Genomic DNA, 26,329 nt, shown 5'->3' with positions numbered 1-26,329 from the left:
TGATTTGTTGGCCTCTGTCTGTAGTTTGTCAAGATCTGAGAAAGAGCTCTGGTCTTGTTGAAGACTGTGTATGTTTAGTTTCATGGCCTTCTATGTGCCACAGTTTAGTGGTGGAGTTTGTTTTTTCTGGTTCTAGGCCACATGATGTGTCGTCTTGTAATTATTAGGTGATTCCCAGTTAAATGCAGTTGGTGTGTATGTGACGTATTGACCACATACACAAACATGTATGGAAATGTAAAATTGTAAAAACTCATTGAATTAATCACACATGGAACACACATACATACAGTGGGGCAAAAAAGTATTTTGTCAGCCACCAATTGTGCAAGTTCTCCCACTTAAAAAGATGAGAGAGGCCTGTAATTTTCATCCTAGGTACACCTCAACTATGGGAGACAGAATGGGGGGAAAGAATCCAGGAAATCACATTGTAGGATTTTTAATGAATTACTTGGTAAATTCCTCGGTAAAATAAGTATTTGGTCACCTACAAACAAACAAGATTTCTGGCTCTCACAGACCTGTAACTTCTTCTTTAAGAGCCTCCTCTGTCCTCCACTTGTTAACTGTATTAATGGCACCTGTTTGAACTTGTTATCAGTATAAACGACACCTGTCCACAACCTCAAACAGTCACACTCCAAACTCCACTATGGCCAAGACCAAAGAGCTGTCAAAGGACACCAGAAACAAAATGGTAGACCTGCACCAGGCTGGGAAGACGGGGAATATGCAATAGGTAAGCAGCTTGGTGTGAAGAAATCAACTGTGGGAGCAATTATTAGAAAATGGAAGACATATAAGACAACTGTTAATCTCCCTCGATCTCGATCAAGATCTCACCCCGTGGGGTCAAAATGATCACAAGAACGGTGAGCAAAAATCCCAGAACCACACGGGGGACCTAGTCAATGACCTGCAGAGAGCTGGGACCAAAGTAACAAAGGCTACCATCAGTAACACACTACGCCACCAGGGACTCAAATCCTGCAGTGCCAGAAGTGTCCCCCTGCTTAAGCAAGTACATGTCCAGGCCCGTCTGAAGTTTGCTAGAGAGCATTTAGATGATCCAGAAGAGGATTGGGAGAATGTCATATGGTCAGATGAAACCAAAATAGAACTTCTTGGTAAAAACTCAACTAGACGTGTTTGGAGGAGAAAGAATGCTTAGTTGCATCCAAAGAACACCATACCTACTGTGAAACATGGGGGTGGAAACATCATGCTTTGGGGCTGTTTTTCTGCAAAGGGACCAGGACGAGTGATCCGTGTAAAGGAAAGAATGAATGGGGCCATGTATCGTGAAATTTTGAGTGACAACCTCCTTCCATCAGCAAGGGCATTGAAGATGAAACGTGGCTGGGTCTTTCAGCATGACAATGATCCCAAACACACCGCCCGGGCAACGAAGGAGTGGCTTCGTAAGAAGCATTTCAAGGTCCTGGAGTGGCCTAGCCAGTCTCCAGATCTCAACCCCATAGAAAATCTTTGGAGGGAGTTGAAAGTCCGTGTTGCCCAGCGACAGCCCCAAAACATCACTGCTCTAGAGGAGATCTGCATGGAGGAATGGGCCAAAATACCGGCAACAGTGTGTGAAAACCTTGTGAAGACTTACAGAAAACGTTTGACCTCTGTCATTGCCAACAAAGGGTATAAAACAAAGTATTGAGATGAACTTTTGTTATTGACCAAATACTTATTTTCCACCATAATTTGCAAATAAATTCTTTAAAAATCAGACAATGTGATTTTCTGGATTTTTTTTTTTTCTCATTTTGTCTCTCATAGTTGAGGTATACCTAGGATGAAAATTACAGGCCTCTCATCTTTTTAAGTGGGAGAACTTGCACAAATGGTGGCTGACTAAATACTTTTTTGCCCCACTGTACATATAGGAACATCACAGTTGAAGACACACTTACTCACACATTCACTTTCAGCTCTGGTGGCCTGTGGGGCCTTTGTAGTGCAGAGGGGCCACAACGACAGCTTTGTGTTCTGGGAGGCTGGGAAAGTTGGACCGCAACACACACACACACGCACACGCACACGCACACACGCACACAGACTTTGGCAGTGTCAAAGCCTGTGCACAGTTCTGCTCAGCTCAATAGGCTGATTCATTAGAGCCTCCTCATGACACTAAGGGAGAAAATGGACTTGTGGTAAAGGGAGGACGGGCAGACAGTGTTGCAGCTCAGATCTCTGCGGCTGGAGTCTGATATGCCCTGACAGTGTTCAGGTCAGCCTTAAAGGGAAAATCCACCCTAAAATACCTCTGTGTTGTTCAGCCTTCATTCCCAGGTTTTCTTTCTCTCTCATGTTTGATGAGTCTCTGTCAAGGTCTTTGTAGGCAGAAGCACTAGTGTTATCAGGGTGAATCATATAAATACATTGGTATTGTGGGTACAGTGTGTTGCTTCTTTCCTTGACCTTACTATATTTTGGGTAGCACTTCATTTTGTAATGGCGAAAACACTGTCTAACAATGTCTTGTATAAGATCATGCTAGTGCATTGCTAGTGCAACATTTACTCCAGTTCTTCTTTGTACCTCTGCACTCCATGTGTTAAGACATTGATCATTTTAGTTAACCGTCGTGGCTTGCGAATTTCCTTCACAAATTAGAGGTAACATGCGATGCATAATTAATAATACAAATAATCATTTTGGGGGTTAGGGTTAGTATTCCCTTAAAGGTGGGGTATGTCATTTATTTCAGAAACGCTATTTGTTATACCCCATGGAATGCTCTTAACATCCCGATAGCAATGAATACATTAATGCTTTGACAATAAATACATAAAACATTTTCATCTGTGGAAGCTGTAGTACTGTAAAAAGCACGACCAATCATCTGTGCCGGCCCGGCCAAAATAACTGGATGGCCTACCTGCCTGTCAGCCTTCCATCTGTGCACAAACTTATCTCGTGCCCTCATTGGTCATGTGTGTGTTAGTGTGTGTTGGAGGAGGGGCTCTATAAGGAAGTGGCAGATTTTTTCCTGCTAGGGTCAATAACACTGACATAAAAGGGCACCGTTAAAATAGCATTCTGCTTTATTTTATAAGCTGCACATTAAAAAAACCTTTAAATGTAAAGGGTACTGCCAGCCAACATTACACATCATTATTCAAAAAACATATTTACTCTCCTCAGTCATTCTGCGTAATGGATAAAAGCCCTGTCCAAAACTTTTTCTTTCCAATAGCTCATTCTGAATGAATTTAATTTTCTCTGCAGGAGAGGTTTTTATTTAATTTTACAAAGAAGGTATTTTTTTGTATCTGATATCATCACTGGATCTGGCAGCTGGCAGTGGAAATGTGCTGTGGAGTGGGTGTTGGAAGTAACGATGCTTGGCAGAGAGCTGTGTTTGTCTGGATCTTTCCCTAGCTGTCTCCACTGGAGTCAGGCAGACTTACAGCCTCGACAAGGGGCTCTCACAGCCCAAACCCCTCCCCCCTTTTAGCTCTGTGTGAGATTTTATGTCTTAACTGCTCCCGCTGGACCACGCTGGGAGATACGTTTGAATTTTCACATTTTTACGGCCTGACTTTCATCGTTTTGCTCAACTTGACATCGTTATTGCACCAAATTCTTTCCTTGCAAATGAGTAACTGGCCTAGATGTTCAAATGATGTAAAGTGAATTTTAGACCACATGCTTCCATCGCTATTTAAGAATTGGATTATTACCTTTTAAATTGGAGACAAGTTGCGAGCATGTTCTGATCACAAGGTGAAGTTTAAGTCCCTGTTGCTCTGTGTATTTTTACCATAATGAGCACCTCCTGACCTTGTGTCAGACCTGGAATCATTAGTTGAAACGCCATGTTTACCTCTGTCACATGGTGTTAGAGTCAACATGGGGAATTAAAGGACCCCCGCTCCCACTACACATAAGCCAAGAGTGTCCACACCCCTCGCTGTGAGCGGAGGTCGCCTCAGGACTCAGGTTGACCGAATTCTGTGAACTAACAAGGAATAATAAATTGGGGGGCCATTGTTTGTCACATTTAGTTATGATAAAGTATGGCATATACTCATGAATTATGTATTGAATTTCATATCGTGTCAACATGCATAGAGCTAGGATATAGGAAACATGATGGACTCCTCAAGGAGTTCAATAAACAAAATGTACACTTCCTAAACTTGCCCAGGTTGGTTGATAAAGACTTACTGTTATTATTAAGTTGGACACACAATACTCTTCAGCTGCCACAATTTAACTGTATTATCTGGACAGTTTGAAAACAGATGGCTCATGTTTCTAAACCAAAAAGTGACTTTAATATGACACCCTCTAGCATCAACTTTTCTCTACCCTACATACGTATCCAATGCTGGAGGCAGGCCAATAGGCCGCTGCAGGTGAATCCCAGCACCTCCTCTGGGTTTTCAGGGGATTTTAGCATGCGTCAGTAGTTCTGTTGCTTCGCTCTCCTTGTGTGTTTGCAGGCAGTATAAAAAGGTCTTGTTCTCAGTGCGTGCACAGAGTTGGATTCTTGGCAGTAAAACTATGACTTTATTTTAAGCACATTTTGTTCCCTTTTTCTGAAGAAAACATTCTCACAAGTACAAAAAATACTTGTATTCTAGTTGATGCTGCAATTCTGTGGATATTGTTTTCCCTGCTGCTGCTGGCTATGTACTTATTTACATTACATTACATTACATTGCATTTAGCTGACGCTTTTATCCAAAGCGACTTACAATAAGTGCGTTCGACCAACAAAGTACAACCTTGAAGAAAACAGAATCATATAAGTACATCAGGTTTCATAGAGTTAAAAGATTTCAAGTGCTACTCAACTGGCTTTAGATAAGCCAGTATATAAGTGCTTTGTTAATAGTTCTATTGATCGAAGTGGAGTCGAAAGAGATGAGTTTTCAGTTTGCGCCGGAAGATGTGTAAGCTTTCTGCTGTCCTGATGTCAATGGGGAGCTCATTCCACCATTTTGGAGCCAGGATAGCAAACCCACGTGTTTTTGCTGATGGGAACTTGGGTCCCCCTCGCAGTGCGGGTTCAGCGAGCTGTTTGGCCGATGCAGAGCGGAGTGCACATGCTGGGGTGTACAGTTTAACCATGTCCTGGATGTAGGAAGGGCCAGATCCATTCGCAGCATGGTACGCAAATACCATTGTCTTGAAGTGGATTCTAGCAGTTACCGGAAGCCAGTGAAGGGAGCGGAAGAGCGGCGTGGTGTGGGAGAATTTAGGAAGGTTGAAGACCAAACGAGCCGTTGCATTCTGGATAAGCTGCATAGGTCGGATGGCACATGCAGGTAGACCAGCCAGGAAGGAGTTGCAGTAGTCTAGGCGTGAGATGACGAGAGCCTGGACCAGAACCTGCGTTGCTTTCTGGGAAAGCTGGGGACGTATCCTCCTGATAGTTATTTGATGATTTATAATGTAACGGTCTAATGGTATGCACAGATCATATATGCACACATAACATCACCAACAGAATAGATTTACAGCTTCATCCTGACGTTAGAGCTCATCCTGCTGTGCCTGAGCTGTATCATCACCCACCTATAAGTGCCTACTAACGTACGGTGTGCTTTTGCAAAGTGCAATGCTCCACTCCATCTTCGTCCTGAAAGTTACAACTAGCAAAGAAATAATCTGGATGTTCTTCCCTTTTTAACCAATGGTGTTTGCCGGGCCTCCACGCATTTCACTCAAATATGTGCTAATGTTAGACCAAGCACCCAGCAGGAGGCCAGAGGGCGAGGTTTATTCTGGGACATTGTGAGGGTGGATGTCGTGCTGGTCCTTCAATGTGCTGTTTAGTAAATGCATGTGTAAAGTGTTCTTACAGTATGTGCAGCATTTACTACAGTGGCACACTAAGACCTATGGTGCTTTCACATGCGCCTGAGATGATCACATGTTGATATTCGTTATTCAGACTTGGGTGTATTCATGATCTTTAATTTGTTACTTTGGAAACAGCATAGGTGCTACAGTTATATAAAATCAACAGTTTAAAATGACATTGATAGAGATTTGATGAGCCAAGGGGGTCGGGAACATTTTTTTTCTATAATTACAACGCCACATGAATGTGGCACAAACTGAAACTTAAGTTGTGTATCTGCTCCCTGATTCATACATTGCCTCAACATTTGAATGGTTTCTTCCTTGGCTGATGCTACACACTTTAAATACGTTTTATAAAACTGGGCCTGTAGCTTTTTCTGTAATCCTGCTGACAGTCAGACAGTCAGACAACGGGCAATAAACAAACAAACAAATCTTTAAGCATAACTTCCTTGAAAAATAAGAAGGACATTTAAGCGCTTATGTGGTTGTATAACATGCACGTTTACATTTTTTCTGAAAACATGAGATTTTAGCTGTCAGCTAATGATTCAGGACTACACTGAGGATGCTGTGTATTCCAGTGCAGCTTCAACACACCACGACAACATAGTTTCCAGTGAGGGAGTTTCACTGCTTTCAGCTGTGGTGAAAGATTGATCCTCTGGTCCTTGACGCAGTTTGACAAATATAAACCTCACATAGCGCACAGACAGGCAGGGAATCCCTGCCACTAAGAGACTGACAGCTAGGTATACAGTAGCCTGTCTAGAGTGTGTTTCCCCATAATCCCCCTCTCTCTGCTTAAATAATTGATTCTGAATTGATTTAGTTTCATCTGGCTCACTTGCTTCTTGTGCCCTCTGTATTTTTGCTTCCTATAATTATTGTCTGCCTAGTTTCTGTGCTAGTCAGCAGTAAAGCGGAGCTTTACCCGCTGAATGGAAGGGTTTTCGAGGAAGCAGCAATTCAAAATTCCTTTGAGATTTGTTTGTTTCTCTTGCTGACCATAAATGACACACAGCAGCAGCCATTTATTTACATGAGATGTCCCTTGCCTATTTAAATTCTTCTAAACAGAGTTCTGTGAAATCTAAGACGTCCTGGAACATTATTTTCCTCAATTTTAATCTTATCATAATGTCACTCATGAAATGATATTCATTAACGCCTGTTTACAGAATTGGCTTTGTTTATTTCTGATGAGAGTGCACATGCTTAATCCAGAAGAGTTAGAAATGTGAGGTTGCCTTCTCAGTTGAACTTGCATGGACAGCTGAGTCAGTGTGAAGGCAGAGCGAGAGCCTTTCACATGTCATTCCCCTGGCCTCTTTTTATATCACCCGTTAACAAATTGTCCTAACCAAAACAATGTTGCAACACTAAAAATATCAATTACCTGTCTTCTGAAGGGAATATAGTCCCCACAACGTCCACTAAGAAGTAGTTGGCCTGTAGAGTGAAGCTGGAGACAATGGCCCGTTAGCTTAGCTTAGCATAAAGATTGGAAACAGCTAGGCCTTTAGTGCCTGACCTTTTTGAGCTTTTCCCTCTTTATGCTAAGCTAAGATAACAACCTGCAGGCCCCTTTGGAAAAAGAACATGGAAGTTGTTTAAACATTTTAGCTTTACCCTCCACAAGATAGGGAATACGCATATGTACCAAAAGGTCAAACTATTACAATTTAAGTACGCACAATATTCAGCGGCATGATGTGTTTTGCACAAATTCCCCAATTTATAAATGCAAGCAAGTACCTTTCTTTGTTTAGGTCAAATTCATCTCCCAACTCTTTTGTGAGGAGGTGCAATTCCTCACATGAGGAGGTTGTTAAGCTGCTATCAGGGGGAGAGCTTGATGTCTTTTTGGAGGAATAATAGAGAACCGCAGTGACGCGTCGTAAAACCCGGAAGTAAACTTCTTCCGGTTCCTTCGTAAAAAAACAATGCAAATTCTCCATAGGATTATGGAAAATAGCTCGAAATAAGGTCTGTGGTTGACACACATTTAAGAGAGGGATCACGTTTTGTTCAGCCGGATAATCTCCACATGTCAACCCTACTTTTATAATTTTTGAATCATAAATCTAGTCGCCAAAAGCTAAATGCTAACGTTATGCTATAAACGAACTACAAGCCAGTGCAGCAGCAGGGTCGCACGACTTCAACGTCACGCCAACTTAAGATCGTTTCAACTGACTTGCACTGAAACTGCACTTTGAACACTTTAAATATATTAACATTTTAAACTGTATACCCCGGTTATCTAGGCCCTTTTTGTTTTGTTTAATGTATGCCACGTTTATCTAGGCCCTTTTTGTTTTGTTTTATGTATACATGTCACACTGTGGGAAACAATATTTCTGGATGTATAACACATGTATAATTTTTGACAATAAAGCTGACTTTGACTTTCGCGTGCTTGCATATTTTAACAAAGCTTTTCATTTTAGCCACACTGAATTTAACTAGAAGTCATGGCTGTGTCAATTACCAGTCTGATATCGTTTTACAAAGATGACAAGAAGAGTGTAGATAGAGGAGAGAACCACTACAAGTCAGGACACGTAACAGTGCAGCCTAGATTAAGGTGTGCCTACCGGTGTTGTCAGGGCTAGCATGAGGGACAAGGTTTATAGTGTCGGTGAGTAGTGATAGCAAGAGTACCGTTAACCTAGAGTTAATTTATTCACATTAATTCCCATCAACAAATCAATTGTATGTGTCACATGAAATCTTTATTAGGCAAGGCGAGGCAAGTTTCTTTATATAGCACTTTTCAACACAATTCAAAGTGCTTTACAAAAAATGAAAGACATTAAAAAAAAGGGAATTTAAAATCAGTCATTAAAAAGAAAAGCTAATAAAATAAACATTAAAAGAAAAAATACATGGATAAAAGTTACAGTGCAGTCTAAGATATGAATAGTTCAATTAAAAGCAGCGACACAAAGAAAAGTCTTCAGCCTGGATTTAAAAGTAGTCAGAGTTGCAGCGGACCTGCAGGTTTCTGGGAGTTTGTTCAAGATATTTGGAGCATAATAACTGTACGCTGCTTTACCATGTTTAGTTCTGACTCTGGGGACAGAAAGCTGACCAGTCCCTGAAGACCTGAGAGATCTGGATGGTTCATCATTTAGCAGGAGTTCAGAAATGTATTTTGGTCCTAAACCATTCAGTGCTTTATAAACAGCAGCAGTATTTTGAAATCTATTCTTTGACACACAGGAAGCCAGTGTAAAGACTTCAGAACTGGAGCGATGTGATCCACTTTCTTAGTGTTAGTGAGGAACCAGAGTAAAGACTTCAGAACAGGAGTGATGTGATCCTCTTTCTTAGTGTCAGTGAGGACTCGAGCAGCAGCGTTCTGAATCAGCTGCAGCTTTCTAATAGATTTTTTAGTGAGACCTGTGAAGACACCATTACAGTAGTCCAGTCTACTGAAGATAAAAGCATGGACAAGTTTTTCCAAATCCTGCTGTGACATTAGTCTTTTAATCCTAGATATGTTCTTTAGGTGATAGTAAGCTGATTTAGTAACTGTTTTAATGTGACTGTTGAAACCAATAACTAATTTAACCCGCTGACAAGAGAGCCCACCTCCGAAGATCGTGACTGGCTGAGGGACAGACTCGGGGCCAGGTTTTCAGGAATTTCTTGGCTTCTCTCCCCCGAGCCAGAAGAGGAACACTACAGCTTGGAAACACTTACTGTTCCTGAAATTATCAAATCTGTTGGGCATCAGGGACCTGAGGCAATTGTGGCAAGCATGGCCTTGTCTGACGAGCAACAGAGGGCAATTCAGGTGGCTACCACTGGTCAGCGAACCAACCCAAACTGGCATTTGTTCAGGAAAGGAAGGTTGACTGCCAGCAACTTTGGAGCTGTCCTAAGGTCAAAGCGTGTGACTACTTCCTTTATTGCCAGGGTGCTAGGGCAACAACAGGCCCTTGATGGTGTTTTGTCTGTACAGTGTGGGACTATGAATGAATGTGAGGGCGTCAGGGCATTCACCACTGCAACCCAGATGCAGGTCCATGAGTCAGATTTGTGGCTCTCCCTATCAGGATTGTTGGGGGCATCTCCAGATGGTCTGGTAGGGTCTTCCGCTGTGCTGGAGGTAAAGTGTCCCTACGAAGCCAGGGAAATGACAATTAGTGAAGCATTGCAAATCAAGGGCTTCTGTGTCAGTAAGGAAGGAGAAACATTCAGCCTGCGTGAGGAACATCCTTACTGGCACCAAGTGCAAGGTCAGCTTCACCTCACTGCAAGGAAGAAGAAATAAAAAAATTGTGAATTGTTTTTAATTTACATTTACTCGCCTTTGCAATGTTGTGGTTGTTAGAGTGTTAGGTTTCCTGTCCGCTCGTCTGTTGGGAAGATATAAAATATTAGTTTCATGGAAGTCACACCATCACATATACTGTAAGAGCATTAAGACATACAGTACATAGGCTAAAACAAAACATCTAAAGATATAACCTTGCACTTTGATAAGTCTTGTGAACATTTTCACTATTTTGAAATTTTTATAGATGAAAATTGAGCTAAAGAAATAAATGGTAGATTAATCCATATTGAAAATAGGTGTCAGCTGCTACACTAATAATAGTTATATTTCTTAATTAATTAAGATAAGATATTACTGTATTGATCCCAATTTGGGAAATGTTTGTTGCAGCAGCATAACAAGAAAAACAAAATATAAGTTATTATATATACAAAAGTATGTGAGGGATGGAATATTAAATTGAATATAAATGTAAAATGTACATGTGATTTTACGTCCAAGAGAAGCTATGGAGCAGAGAGTTCTCTGCCAGCCAGAGGTGATTTGTTATTAGTTCAATATGTCAAACTGATTTCCCTGACTACAATCTTTAGTTACATGGTGAAACGTTATGCTGCTTGTACTAATAAGACTTATCATATAAGCCACACAGGTTTTAATAGGATGTATTCATTATCTTTACTTATGTTGCGGTCTTTTCAGCAGCGCCATCTCTAAAACGGCGATACAGTCACTACCCATCATTTACATTTCACCGTGACATGGACAAAAATGTAACGTCAGCTTACCTCATGGCACGAATCCAGACTCTCCTTTGGAAAACATTGGCCGGGAAACGATAGAACAAGCACATTTCAAGCGAAGACCTGTGGCTGCAACCCGGAGCAAATCAACAAACCATTGCGTAGCTAACTAGTAGCGCTAGCTTTTGCTAACGTTAGCTAACGAAACGAACTGCCGAGTAAAATTGGAAAACACTGGTAATTAATTATTCTATAATTTGTAAAACTACGGTGTTAAAAACGACAATTTCCAAAATACAGATTCTAATAGTCAGATATAGATATACAGATACTAAAGATAGGCAGGTACTTGCTTTCAAGCAGAACACAGGGGGAAAAAAACTTAGCGGGAGTGTTTACGTGTTCTGCGTAATGACGTACAACGGCCTCGACAATTTCTGTAGTCCTATTCAGCCACTCGGTAACAACCATCGTTTTTCAGACACGTAAACTCTTCAAAAATCCCCAGTGGGGTCACTGCTGATGTATTTAATGTCGTAGAACAAAACGTGATTTATCTCTTAAATGTGTGTCAACCACAGACCTTATTTCGAGCTATTTTCCAAAACCCTATGGAAAAAATGCATTGCTTTTTGAGGAAGGAACCGGAAGTGCTAAAAATGCTAACTTACTTCCGGGTTTTACGACGCGTCACTGTGGTTCTCTATGGGTATGGAGGGACCCTTTAAGTGGAGGGAAAGTAGGGAACAGCTCTCTTGTCAAACTTTGCTGAAAGAAGCTGTGGCATTTTTCATTTTGTTTCGTAAAGAAGAATTAGATATCAAAGTTTGATTTCAGAGAAAATGTGGGATTTGAGACTGAGTCAATAAATCCAACAAGTGCTTTCATTCTGAAAATCTTTGAAGATCTTCTCAACAAAAGATCAGTAAAGCCTCCTGTGGGGAAAAGACCCCGTCATCTCACTCCTGTGTGAGTGAATTTAAAGCAGCTTTGACCCTCCCCCTTTTTCTCCCCTCTTCTAACCCCCACCATCATCATCATCACCCACAGCCTCTCTCTGCGTGCCGGCTACTAGTCCTCCGCAGCCTGTGCAGAAGATAAGTTGTGTTTCTATCAGTGTAGCTCTGCACACAACCAGATAAAGCAGAGCGGGAAAGGAAGAGCACTGGGGGGGGGAAACGAGAGAGAAACTGTAGGAGGAGTGTGAAGGGAAGAGGGCAGCGGGCGCAACAGTTTTACACTGAATTCAGCTACAATGGGAGAGGCGTGTTAGTGAGGGAGAGAGAGCAGTACTAGCAGAGGACTCGCTGCAGTGCAGGTGGATCTGAACTACAGAGGAAGCTTTGGAGGCGGCTGTTTGATTCCAATTGGCTGTCCAGCAGGTTCGTAGTGCAGTTCTTTCTTCTTTACTATGCTATCTGATCGTTGGGTGGTTGTGTGCCTCTATGTGTGTTCAGTGACTGATATAATGGATGCTGTGTTCTCCACAGTCCAGTCGGCTATCTCACTGCCGCATACTCTGGCTGCCTCTGTGACACTTCCTAAAGCTGACAGTACCACGTAAAACAGCACAAATCTGAGATAAACTCATACATTAATCTTAGTTTTCGTGGTGTCTCAGTTCAGTCCACATGGTAAAACTTCTAAGCCGGGACGTGAACATTCTGCTTTGGTTGCTTCATGCTAAATGGAATAGCAGAAGGGCCTCTTCCCTCCTTTCAGATTGCTTTTACTCTAGAGAAGAATAGAGCCGGGAGCTGTGAATGGGCCCGGGATGGCTTTCTGTGTGCAGAAGAGAGGTGCCGCCCTCTCAAGTGTCAGCATGCTTAGTGGGTTTATGGCGGGGGGGGAGGTTCATGTGCTAGTAGTTTATAGAGGGGGCTGGGTTTTATGCATTTTGCCCATAAGAGATTGCCTATATTTAGTCCTTCTAGCTTATAAAAGTGTATTATTTCTCATGTTTCCCGTGGCTCCTCTCCTGCTCTTCAACCCCTGAGGGAGAGGAGGAGTAATACAGTCAAGTGCTTTAGTCGTTCTTTTCAGAGGTGTCTGTTTACCATTGGCCGAGCAGTGATAAGGAGCTGCTCGTTTCTATTTCTGTCTCTAGTTTTTCTGGGTGTTCCTATGAAAGGCCCTCTTTCATGGTTGGATAACTGACTGAGCGATGGGAAAATCTGCCGTTGCGTTGCTCTTTGCGAACTGTTTGTCAGCCCATTCAGTTTTGCCATAATCATGCGTGTATTATCCGTCTGTCTACAGTGTTACATAATAAAGCGAAGTAGGGCTTTTAGAAGCCAAATGCAATCATGTTTGTTCTGCTATTGTTTTTAAAGTAAGGTAACATCTTAACCTACATTAAATGTTTTGCTATACGAAAGTCTAGTTCACTTATGGTAAACATCTAACAAAGCTTCAAAATATCACTGTCCATGTAGATCTAGCACTCACAAGTGTGTATATTTGCTCACGTCTTCCTGCCTGTCATCTCACCGCTCCTCCTGACAAGCCCAGCCGAAGTAATTTCCCAGCTGCTGGCCTATCAATTCTCACATGCTGTCGAACCTCAGTGCTAAAGTGAGGAAGTCTGAAGGATTCACATCAGTGACACAGACACTTGCGTCATGGTGCAGCCTCTTGAGAGCAGCAACCCCCTAACACACACACACACACACACACACACACACACACACACACACACACACACACACACACACACACACACACACACACACACACACACACACACACACACACACACACACACACACACACACACACACACACACACACACACACACACACACACACACACACACACACAGTCTTTCCTGTTATCTTCACCAAGGGACACAATACTTTTAAACTCTCATAACAGGGTAGTATAATGTTAAAAGAGTGTGGAACATTGTGTATGAAACACAATGTTCCACACAAACCATTTTTTTAAAATTTGCTTTACTTTGTTTAAAGGTACTATGTTGGATGTTGTTCTTACTGAAAATAAGATCAGTAAAATGTTTAATAATGCTAGAAATGCCCCAAATATCTTTTGGGTTTGCTTTTCAGTGTTTTACTATTTGTTCTGCTTTGAGATTCAAGTCTGTCTTTAGAGGAGGCGTCTACTCTGCGTACACATCCTGCTTCCATAGCATTCGCTGCCATGACGATGGCCTCGGCCCTTTGATGAATCCTGAATCGTCCAATCAAATATTTGTCCAGTGCTCTTTACCATAGAAGTAATAAAAGAGGACCTTTGGAGCAGGCTTTGTTTGGTCTTCATCTTTTGGCCGTTCTCTGAGGTTTACATATCGTTTCAGGAATGACTTTGTGTGCCAGGGTCCTTGATCAAAATATTGCTGCCTCAGGCCGAATTATCTGCAGTCCTGCTTGCCCTGATTTCCTCTTGCATTCATCTGAATTCTGAACACCACATGGCTGCCCTCAGTTCATGGTTTTAAAGATATATATTTGTGTTAAATTGAGACGGATTTCTCTGTGTTACTTACATGCAAGTTATTGTTTATTCAACCTTGGACATGTAGTTTGTTAACATTTTGAAAGCAGCCAAAAGATCTAGTATTTCCCCCATGCTGAGGCAGAGGAGGTGAAGTATTGTCCCGGTGTCTCAATCAACCTCGTGACCCAAGCAGAGCTCCAGTTCCTCTCCTTATGTTTCCACTTACTGAGGGATGATAGACCTGGTGTGTGTGTTTTGTGTGTGTGTCAGTGAAGGAGTGTTTTTTCTTACAAAGAGACAGGAAAAGGGGTTTTTCATGGTTCAAAAAGTGGGTGTTACTCTTCTTTTTAACTTGTGTTGTAAATCATTGGTTTATGTATTGGTGCTGTGTGTGTGGTTGTGTGTGTGTGTGTGTTAAATAGCTTGGCTCGCTTGCTAGTGATTATGTCATACAGCATGGGTTCCAGCTGTCCGAGTCAGCTGCATTTCATTTTGCTTTCAAAAACCGCAATCTGTGGGTGTGTAAACTTCATAAATGTTCTCCTTTTTAAAAAAAAATCCGTACTTAATTGTATTTATGAAAGTGTCCGCTCAATAAACTCATTGGAGCATCACCTGTTGGCTTGCTTCATGAAAGAATCTTTGCTGGCTGATGAAAGCCCTGAATCTTTTTGATGATTGTGATTTGGGTCTGATTTAAACACTGAAGTCTCTAAGTTAAGCCAAATGTATTTGGGCTGGGTCCCACTGAGGGGCTTGGATTTGAGCTTTGACAAAGGACTGCACACACTTCAGCTTTTATGCAGGTGCAAACGCAGGGGGCCCAAACTCACTGAGACCCCGTCTCTTTGCAGAAAGTTAAGCATGGACCAGCAATGCTGAAATTATTATTTTATTTCTTACAGTCCGGGTCATCTTCATAAGCAACTGGGGTCTGATAAACTTGGAGATTCCCATGGAAAACTGATCTTCAATTTCCTTCAGGCTTAAATTAATATCTAGTGTCTTGTTGACTCTGTTGTCCTCTCCTATAGACGCTTAAACCATCATACTTAATCAAATTCTCATAAATGTAGTATCATTTATTAAGGATGTCTGAGAGGGCAATGAGAAAACTGAATGAAACTCACGTCATTCATTGTATGTTCCTCTGGATGATAATATTAGTTAAATGGATAAAGGTCAAAAGAAATGTTTGGCACTCTTATTGCCCAGCAGTGGTTAGACCCTTCTGACCGGGCTAATAGTCGGCCTTGACCGCAGTGAGTTGATGCTTGTAGGGTGAAACCAATAACACTTTGAACTTCTCCCAACACTTTTTTTAGACAGCTCTGGCCAGGTCAGGGTTCATGGGAAAGCTTTGCTCAACATGTCTTGAACAAGCAGCAGGACTTGCAGAGATGTTTCTCTCATGACCTGTAACTAAACTTGTATCTCACAGTTATTTGTAGAAGAAGAATCTTTACGCACCTGTTAGACTTACAGACTTAATAATTATAGTAGATTCCAACCCAATAAATATCACTAAAAGGCATGCTCAACATTAGTTCAGTTTCTAAATGATGCAACATGAGTAAAAGTTTCCACCAGATGAAATATTATGCAATGTTCACCAAAACCACCAGATGATTCAGGCCTGGGGACGTGATGCAGCCGGACATTACTCCCCCGCAGCTATGATCAACCTTTACTTTCCATCATACTTCATTTCGTTTTGGGCTCATGCCATTCAGTTATCTCTATCTGCAAATGTTTCTCCAGTACTGCGTGCACTCACTCACTGTTGTATTTCAACTTTGACCTGAGATGTCTGATGATCATTTGTATCCGCAGAGCTTGCATGTTGTCTGCATCTGATAAGAGAAGATTCTACTCAATCTCCCTTTTGTCAAGAACAGATCCCTTCCCTGTCTTGGCAATGATAACAGCAGACAAGTGCTGAGTCACAGGGAGGATCATGTGTCTTATACCAGATCAGCTGTTCCTAGGAAGGAATTTCAGGCTTTTTTGTTTGCATAAAACTGGCATCAGCCTTTTTAGCATTAGTTAGTATCGCTAATGCAAGCTAAGATATCACTGGGCATCCTGTGGTATATTTTAAAGAGGACCTATCATGCAAAATGCACTTTTTGATGTCTTTTATACATAAATATGTCCCCGGTGTGTCAGGGAACTCACAAAGTGTCAGAAAATAAAACCCTCTCTCTTTTCTTCCGTGCGCAAATCTCTGAAAACGGGGGTACAACAAGCAGATACAGATTTGCCATCCGATATGAAGTAAATTACGTCATATCGAATGGTGGACCCATGGCACTATCAGAAACGTCGCTGTATCAGAAATAATTCCCGACGTATTTTGGACGTAATAGTCTTTGTTTACTTTAGCAAGCATCGCTAATACTCAGAGCCAAGCTGTACTGGAGAGAGCATGTGTAAGAAGCAGAATATAAAAAGGAACTCGCCTTGTGGTAAACCTGCAAGAGAGAAAGCCTTTGAGCTCCATACTGTTTCAGAAATAATCCTTGATCTAATAATCCTTGCGTTTCATCACCGCAGCATTTTAGACAGTTGGTCTTTCTCAATGTCGAGGACGCTTCCTTGGTAGTACATTTCTTCCGAGTCAGGTCCTTCAGAAGCCAGGCAAGAATCCTTCCTAGCCTTGGAAAACAAAGAATGGTCGGAACAGGCTAACAGGTGTGCAGGTGTGCGTCATATGAGAGGCCCCGCCTTACATTTTCCGCAAAGATTTGGGAAATTGGTCCGTGCGCAAAGCATTGTGGGGATTTTAAGACCGCGGAGGATACACATGTGCAGCCTCGAAATTTCCCGCAGCGAAGGACGCCGGCCTCAGTAGGATTCCAAGGATCCTGGACATTGGAACAGTCCTTCGGCGGGACTCGATGACGTAGCATCCTTGAAATAGTGGCTCCGGAGGAGCCTTCCTCGGCACCAGTATCTGCCAGGTCCCTCATTAGCCGGCATAACCTCCGCCCCCTCTTATTATTATTTTTTCAGTTTAAAAAAAAAGAAGAAGCTTTATACCCAGAATCAGCACTTTTGTAGAATGAGTGATCTGTTTTTTTTTGTTGTTGACCAAAACACTTCATAGACGTGTTTTTTATATATTTGTATATATGAGACCCATGCTATTGTCTAAAAATAGCATGATAGGTGACCTTTAAATAAACAGTTGAAAGGTGTTTTATTTTATGTTTAATAACTCATTAATGTTTAGTATGGTTACTAACGATACAAAGCAAAATAATATATGCTATTACCCGGGGTAGAAGACCTCTGCTTCTGACAAATTCTGCTTTTCAAGGTAAAAAAGAGGGAACACCTGTACTTTGAGCTCGTAGAAGGAGGTGAGAAAAAAAACTACTTGTTTTCATCAGATGTGATATTTGTCTAGAAGGATTTGCAGCTTTGCAAAGTGTGATGTGCTGCAGGTCTTTGCAGAGTGTACTTTCTTCACACTTAAATAAAACTAACAAACCAACACAAACGCATCATCCTCTGCATCCCTGTGATCCACTGAAGAACAATACCGATCCTTTGTTTTTAAATGTCCTAAAAACAATGACTTCATCATTCAGCTGGAAGCTTTTCTGTCCTGGCAAATATTGACTCTGGTGGTGGTGGTGAGGGGGCTGAGCACACAACCTTTCAATTTCCCCTCAAATCTCCTTCTCTTCCTTTCTTTTTTTCTTTCTATCATTTCCTCCTTTGTGTCCCTCCTTCTTAACAAAAACCTGGAAGTCATTTCAAAAGACAGGATGGGGTTTCTCCCGTCCAGAAGTGGATGTGTGAGTAGAGCGAGGAGGGTCTCCAGTTGGACGTCCCACACCTCCCATCAAGGGAATTGCATCAGTGTGAAGCTCTCAGTGCTGGAACCAGCTGTGGTTTGGTTTTATAACCAACCGTACTAAAGCAGACATTGTGTTTACTACAATCCTAATCTTTTTGTAACTATTGAATCCTCCAAAATGGTAACAAGTGCTGGAAAATGTAAATGTAGTTTGGTCTAGAGACATTGTACAAGATACTGTTACCAGAATACAATTACATGGTTCACCACTATCCTTTAACCTCACCAACCTGTATTGTTTTGCATTACCAGTTTAAGAAAAGCAAGTCAAGTGAATTTAGGAGGAGAAGCTCTAGTTGTTCAGCGTCGGTTAGAAGAAGAGGAATGAGTTAAAGCTATTTATTTGAACTATGTGTAGGCGTAGGATTGTTTAATGGACAGCCCCCATTTCTAGTCTTGGTTGAGCATAAAGGGATGTCTTGTTGAGTCACATTTCAGGAAATCAAATCCAAACCATCCACGATTTAAAATGTTTTCAAAGAGATTTCTTCAAAGAACATCCCCGTTTCATCCCAAACCTTTATGCTCTCTTTGACTCAGTGAATCCCTTAATCTTGTGCTTCCGCTACTTTTGTTTCTTACATTTACCACATAAACTGGATTAGAGCTCGGACTTCAACTTTCATTGTAGTTTCTGATCCTGATCCGCCTAATCAGGTTTACTGGAAATCTACATCTATGCTCTGTCTGGTTGTCTGTACCTTTTGTGCTTCGTGAGGGAGAGTTTTAAAGGTCAGCATGTACCTGTATAACTCAAACGGGAAAAGGGGAATTACGAAAGTGTGAACATGTTCAACCATTGATAATCATATACTGTAGATTACAAAACAAAGAAGAACAGATCTATCTCTTGGAAGTGTAAAGCCCTAAAGCTCTAACATCAACAATTTTTAGGGGAGTTTTTTGGGTCTAAACTTCAAGGCCTGATAATCATTGCGAGCCTAAAGTTGGAGAACACTGCCCAGATTCTTTGCGCATGAGAGAAGATGGGGTCCAACAAGGGAAAAGAAGGGGGAGAAACTAAATCTGCTAGTGTGTGAGACTTCTGAGTTTGTGCAAGACAGAGTGACATATCAATTTCATGGGTCAAGGGTCATAACCGCGCAGATGAAACGAGCAGAAGTGGGGATTGAGAAGTGGGGCGGGGGAGGCACATTTACAGAAAGAGACCAGTTTTGGATACGAGTTGGGAGCGTGAGTAAGTGGGAGGAGATGATATTAATCTCTTTTTGTTTTCCCTTCGTATTGTCATATACTCTGCAGCTGGCCCCGGGGTTGAGAGGGAAAGAAAAACACAACTGAGTAGATCTGAAATATAAACAGTGGTCTTGCCGGTGGGCTGGGCGTTCCCCACTGCTGACACATCTGTAATAAAACACATGGTCTTATTTCCTAATATGCTGCTAATGAAGGTGAAGAGAAACCCAGTCGGATGGAAAAATTACCAGATGTAATGCAGCCCCCATGTTTAATAAATCAGTGTACATGAAGACGGGATTCAACAAGTTCAAAATTCTGATACAAATGTATAAGAAACAGACTTAACTTCTGAACTATTTCATGCACAAACTGGTTCTTCTTTTGTTTCTCAAATAGGGCTCAATATTTAGTGTGACAGGAGTTGGGCCACAGATTTATTGCCATGCCTTGGCCCTCAACATATATCCACCATTAACCCCTCGTCTATTCTCATGTCAGGTCACTGTAGTTTGACCTGACAGTCTGTCGGTCACAGCCCCTATAAAACACACTCCTAATGAGGGGTTTCTGACCTGACAGTGAGACTCTTATGGACCTCAGTCACCACAGCTACAAACATACGCTTATGAAAAAAACACCAGAGAGACTATTCAGCACTGGGGAAGAGAAGTAAGGTTGGGATGTCATACAGTACTCAACTGGGGTCAGAGCTACTGTTGCTTAACAATAAAAACTTCTGCAACAGATGCACACAATGTTTAGTTTACATGGCGGCCTCCCTCGACATTTACTTCTCTGATGGAAGCGTCTGTAAAGAAACACAGATTGGATCAAAGTGAAAACAATAACATTGGAGTCAGGTAAGAATACTTAACACAGCAGGTTGTTTTACCAATCGGATAGTCGGTAGTTTGATTCCTAGCTCCTGTGGTCAACTTGTTGAAGTATCCCTGGACAAGATACTAAACCCCCAATTGGGAATTTGTGTTGCCCCTGATGGTGGCCCCCTTTTTATGGTAACCTCTGCAACCGGTGCTTTAATGTCTTTCAGTGGGGGAATGCTGACTTGGGTTGTTAAGCGCTTTAACTGCTCGCTAAAACTAGAAACGTGCTATCTAAATATAAGCCATTAACCATTTACAGGACTTACACATGTCCCAAAAGTTAGCCATGGGGAGATTTAAATAAATGAGAATTCCTCTGTAGTTTCCTGTTTCTCCTCAAATGTAGGTTCAATCCCTTTTAGTGTAATGTCACAGCCCAGCTGAGTACAGAGACTGATTCAAAGTAGGACCTCAGTATCATGGGTCAGTGCAGTTGTTCTTTGCTGGGTCAGTGCAGTTGTTCTTTGCTGGGAGGCTGTACCTACGATCACTGCTCAACAAGCCACTGCTCTTTTAATGCTATATCGAGCAAGCACGATGGGGCATTTTAGGTCCCAATCTTCCCCTGGTCGTTATTGATGCACATGTGTTAGTATGTGTGTGACATCTGCACGTAACAGTTGATTAGGCATAACGCTAGAGTAGAGAAACTAAGATGCATGTTTATCAGTTTGAATTTTTAGCTTAGAAATGTGTCAATATGGCTTCCCTTTAACACTGCTGAGCTCTTCAAAGGATATTACTTTGCATAGGCTCACAAAGGTTGTCATCAGTGCCGCCAACACTGGCGCGTCCACAGTCCACTGTTTCTCCCATGCTGCCTGGAGTTTGGCAGGTAAAGAAGTCGGAATTATGGAAGTCATTAAAATTCCTTGGGAACATGTGGACGCTTGTTTATTTTTCCGCCCAGACGGGGAGGGTGGATTGCTGCCAGGACGCCGCACTGTCCTTCTCTCTGCATAAGGAAAGTGGACAGAGTGTGAGAGAGAAGGACCTGATGGAGGACAAATACGATGAAAGACAGATGAGAGGAGGAATGAGGGAAGCAGAGGACAGACGGGGGCAAAGTGGAAGTAGTTGAAAGTGGAAAATGGAGGATGAAGACAGAGGCAAACAGCGTCTACTGGATGCTCAAAGAGTCGGACTAATAAATGTTGAAGTTAAGTGAGCCGTATAGGAAGAAGATTAGAGACAGATGGATGGACACCAGCTGGAAGCACGAGAAAAGAGTGAAGGGAGGGACATTTTGTCCAACTTTTAATTGTGTGAAGATATGTTTATGTTGCTGCAATATATTTGTCCAATTGCCCAACCTTATGAAGCACCTTGTTGAAAAAATTATTATCAGAACTCAAGTTTTCTGGGGTTTTGTAACTGACACCCATATATGTGATCGGACCACCATATAATTTCCCCATGCGCACTATCCTCTGTTAAAGCCATCCAGCATTGTCGGCTGTTAATAAGAGAACTCTGATGGCATATCATTTTCTCAATTCTTCCATATGCAATTCATGGTCATGGTTTACCTCGCCCACCAACTAGCCATAAATCTTTCTTGCCTTCATTTTAAATGTGGAAAGATCCCTTCATGCTTGTCTTTAAACACCAAGAAAGGCCTGCTGTGGGCGTTTTTTCTGATTGGTTAAACAGAGGGAAGGACTTGAAAGGGATATTTGTGCTACTGGAGTGTTACCCTTGGGGAACTGATTCAGTAATATACCACTGTGCATGTGAGAGTGTGTGTTGGAGACAAAAGCAGAAATGACCAGTCTGCCCTTTCCATCTAAACTTTAAAGCACTACTCTCCTTTTTCATGGCCACCGTTGATACTCTGTAAAACCTCTGTAAGATTTCATCTGACGGTAGCCTGATGGTATGACAAATAAACAGTGAAGCCAACTGCTGTGTTCATCCATTCATCTTATCGCCATCTTTATCTATAACCAATGCTAGTACATGAGGAGATAGCAGGGGGAGGGAATGAGGGATGAAGATGGTGCTGTCAGCCCAGGAGCAAAAGGAGGGAGAGAGCCAGAGAAAAAGAGAGTTGATTTCTTGGTGCATAGCTGCAGTATCACCTTGCGTAGCTATAAGAAATTACAAAAGCAATATTTCTTGGGGCTGATATTCCCAAACCATGGAGCAGTAGACAAAATAAATCAGCAACAGTTACTTTGTGAGGTAACTCTGCATCTCATCCCTCTTTTTTCTCTTTTCCTTTCCTCATCTCTCTCCATTTCCCCATGTTTGATCATGCTAATTGGAACCGACACTGCAATGTGGGTCCTGGGGTGATCCTAGCATTTACCTGCCTTGCTGACAAATCGTTGGCTAATTGAGACGTAACCTTAGAACCTGCGTCTCCCTGCAGCCCGAATGTTTCCTCCCAGAAGGCAGCGTCCTTTGACATGGATCCAACTGTGGGATCACGAGTCTGTGATGCCAACTTAAATCATTACGTGGCATGCCTGAAGGCAGGACATCAGTTGAAAGTTTAAGAAGAAGTTGCCCAGTTTGAATCCTGAAGGCGATACCATGTGTCAATTGTGGGATGTTTTAACAATGTAAACAACTTGTCCAATGATGGAATTGTCTGAAACAGTTACTTAACCAATCATGCCCATTTTAATCCAAATATCTGGAAAGCTGACTTTAGACCTACTGCTACGACTAACACAACTACTCACCTTTTGTGTTAAACAGACTTCAACAACACAAATGCCTTTGCAGCTCTTTGAGTTGTAGTTCAGCTCAATTAAACGTCATCTTTTGTCAAACATTATTACTCCTGATTAACCTAAAAGCGTTTGAAAATGTAAAATTCTCAGACGAGTTGACTAAGCCAATTTGAGTTGGACGCTGATGCACAGTGACGTGCTGTAGTTCCTAGTAACCATTAGCCTTCAGGAGTTTTTTCTTGATTTAACTTCTGACTTCTGAAAGATCTTTCTCCCTACGGGAAAATAGTCAGATATTTGAATTTAAAAGTTGAAAAGATAATCCCTGATGCTTTATGATCCCACTGCAGTTGTGTAATCTTTTCTTTGCTTTTGTTCTGCCTTTTTAAAGGTGGTTCAGTTCAGTTAAATAAACGGATATTTCTTCATATCAAGCAAAAAATCCCCCAAAACAAACCTATCGTTAACCTTTTCATAGCATTTTTATTTGTATTGAATACCACGACATCTTGCATCTCTTAGTCAAAATTAACTTTATCACTCAGCTGTGGTCACTTCCTATATGCTTTTCCTTCCTGATTGCATCACAAGCAGTCATGACAGCGACTGTGAGTCATAAAGCACACAGCTCGTCAGGAACAATAAGTTGCCCCAACGATCCGCCGCTTCTCTTTGGATATCCTTTAAGCTCTTCCTGACTGGGAAGCATGGTAGCTTGTGTGTGGACTGGTGTGTAAGTGGGAATGTGAATGGTGGGTGAGGAAACAGCTGGACCCACTTGTACAAACATACAAAGAAATACTCGTACAGTTGTGAAGGTGAGGTCATTTCTGCTTTTGTGTGGAAATGTGTTTGGAGCCTTGACATTAGACTATACTATATACTGTATGTTAACGCATGTTTTACTCAAAACTGATGGGGGGTAAAACCCTATTTGATTACTGCATCTGATTTCTCTAACATGCTCGGAGTTGAAAAATCTGACTTGTTGACTCTTGACATTTGTCTTTCTTCCACTTCCTACATTAAGAACAGCTAAAAAAATTGCCCAATCATGTGATTTTCCAATTCAACTGACAGACATATGACCTATGACCCTGCTTGTTTGTAAACTGTAATTTCATGGTATTTATTGAACAACATTAGAGTCTCTGTGTCTGGTTGTAAATAGTTATGTTTTCCTTCTACTGCTCTTGTGCAGATGCAAATGATTTATATACATTATCTGTAGTAGAAAGACACACTATGAAAGGTGGATATAATAGGGTCGATAGAAATGCAAAGTAGATTAATAGAAATGATATGAAAGAGAAGACAGGCAGGACTAGAGATCTAGGAGGACCAGGCTCTGGAGTTTTTCTCCTCCTTGGTGGTCTAATTATCTGCAGTATGTATAGTGAGGCCTCCCACTATGATCATGGTTTTGGAAAAACGCTGATAATTGGCCTTATTCACATTCAACTAGACCTCTCATGTAGGGGTCCATGACTGAAAGCACCGCTAGCGCATGACCCTAAATCTCTTTGATGATGGAGAAGAATTCCCAACAGTCGTTGAAATGACTCTTCTGAAATTAAGTGTACTCGCTCAGCAGTCAGAGCCATCAGGTTGAAGCCAATTTCACATGAACGCATGCAACACACACACACACACACACACACACACACACACACACACACACACACACACACACACACACACACACACACACACACACTCACTGACACACTTGATTTCAACTTTTCAGAAAGTTGTGACTTCTGGATAAGGGCTGCTGTCCCCTTGCTGGACCTCACATCCTGACAGGAAGCTTCTCCTTCCTACACACACACACACACACACACACACACACACACACACACACACACACACACACACACACACACACACACACACACACACACACACACACACACACCACAATTGCATGGTTGACTGGCACAAAAGGAGAGAGAGGCACTGAATGACTTCAGGCTACACATTTTGACAACCACAAAATAACTGATAGGGAGACAGGGATGAATAGAATTAGCCACACAGACCACAAATGGAGGGAAATAGGGCCTAAATTACTCAAGGACCTCCTAATAGAGAGCACTGACCCCATGTTAAGTACCGGGCATCCCAAAAGCATCTCTGCTATAATAACTTTTGTTATCCCATGGCTTTAACCAGCACTAGGATGCTATGTTTTTCTACATTAGTGTGGGAAGCAGCAAAACTAGAAGCCGATATAATCTACAAAACACTCCTTGAAACACTACCAGGGATGGGAATTGAAATCTGGTTAAATATCGTCTCATAAAAACAAATGTGTGTCTTTCGAGCAAATCTATCTAGTTTTATTGGTGCCGGCGTCATTTTTGGATGGTAAAGTTACAAAAACTCATGCGTCATGACTTCAAACTCTACTGAAGAAACTGCTGCAGTGATGCCGAAAACCTGTGTAGACACTCGCTTGTACATCAGACAGTTACTACTAGTACCAGCTAAACAGACTTCTCTGAGCCCTTTCACCTTTGGCTATATTTGCTGAAATTGCCTTGCATGTGAATTGTTGACGATACCAGGAAGGACCCCGAGGGCCTATACAAGATGCCTGACCCCCTGAATGTCATCAGCATCAGTCGCTGCCACTTCCCTCCCAATGATGGATGCTCTGTATGGATTTGTGTCGCAACCCCCTGGGCTCCAGCCTTACAAGCCCGGAAACACGGAGGGGCTTGCTCACACACAGACACACATTGGAGGCTCTTTTTCCCTCGTTCTGACAGTGCCATTGAGCGGTCAGATGCGATAGAAGGGGTCACAGCACGGCACAGGGACAGTGACTCACTGAGGAGAACTCTTCTTGTTTCCCTTCCTGTTGTGGTAGAGACATGCTGAGATTTTGTTTCATATCAAACAAGAACTCATCAAAGCCGCCTGGCTGAATTCCAGTCTGCGGAGACCACCCATTAGTCCAGAAAGGTGAAGAATAAGTGTTGCCCAGAGAGCAGCTTTTGAGACTTAAAAACTACTGCTTTAAAAATATGTAAATGTTTTTCCTTGCTGTAAACTTTCACCCTACGTGCCTCTAGATGGATACACCGCCCCAAATGTATCGATAAATCTGCGAAATGTCAGTTTTATTTTGATCGTGTTCGACAAATAACTTTATTACTTAATTATGTTTTTAATAGAAAATGTTTTTTTTGGGCTGCATTTTAACACCCCTACATTAAACTGTTCACCATTGTAGGACAGTAACTAGACGTTTATTTAAAGTACAATATTGGCAGTTGGACACTACTGAAACGCAAAGTGATTTCATTGAATTTCCAGTGTCCAACTTAACTAATTTCTGATTTTTTCATAAACGGTCATGTGG

The 26,329-nt window shown here is 41.9% G+C and overlaps 1 protein-coding gene across 2 annotated transcripts in view; it reads left to right on the top strand.

The window, feature by feature from the left end:
* Positions 1-26,329, top strand: part of add3a (adducin 3 (gamma) a) — an 87,009-nt gene that overhangs the window by 2,040 nt on the left and 58,640 nt on the right. Inside the window, exon 1 of one of the 2 annotated variants that reach the window (XM_079667926.1) lies at positions 11,947-12,251. The exons of the other annotated variant lie outside the window; for it this stretch is intronic. The gene's annotated coding sequence lies outside the window, so the exon portion shown is untranslated. Of the gene's footprint in view, positions 1-11,946; positions 12,252-26,329 lie in introns of those variants that run through there. 2 annotated transcript variants of the gene reach the window in all.

Source organism: Notothenia rossii (assembly GCF_949606895.1).
Source record: "Notothenia rossii genome assembly, chromosome: 1".
NCBI classification, from domain to species: Eukaryota; Metazoa; Chordata; class Actinopteri; order Perciformes; family Nototheniidae; genus Notothenia; species Notothenia rossii.
This window is presented reverse-complemented; position numbering and strand designations above follow the sequence as displayed.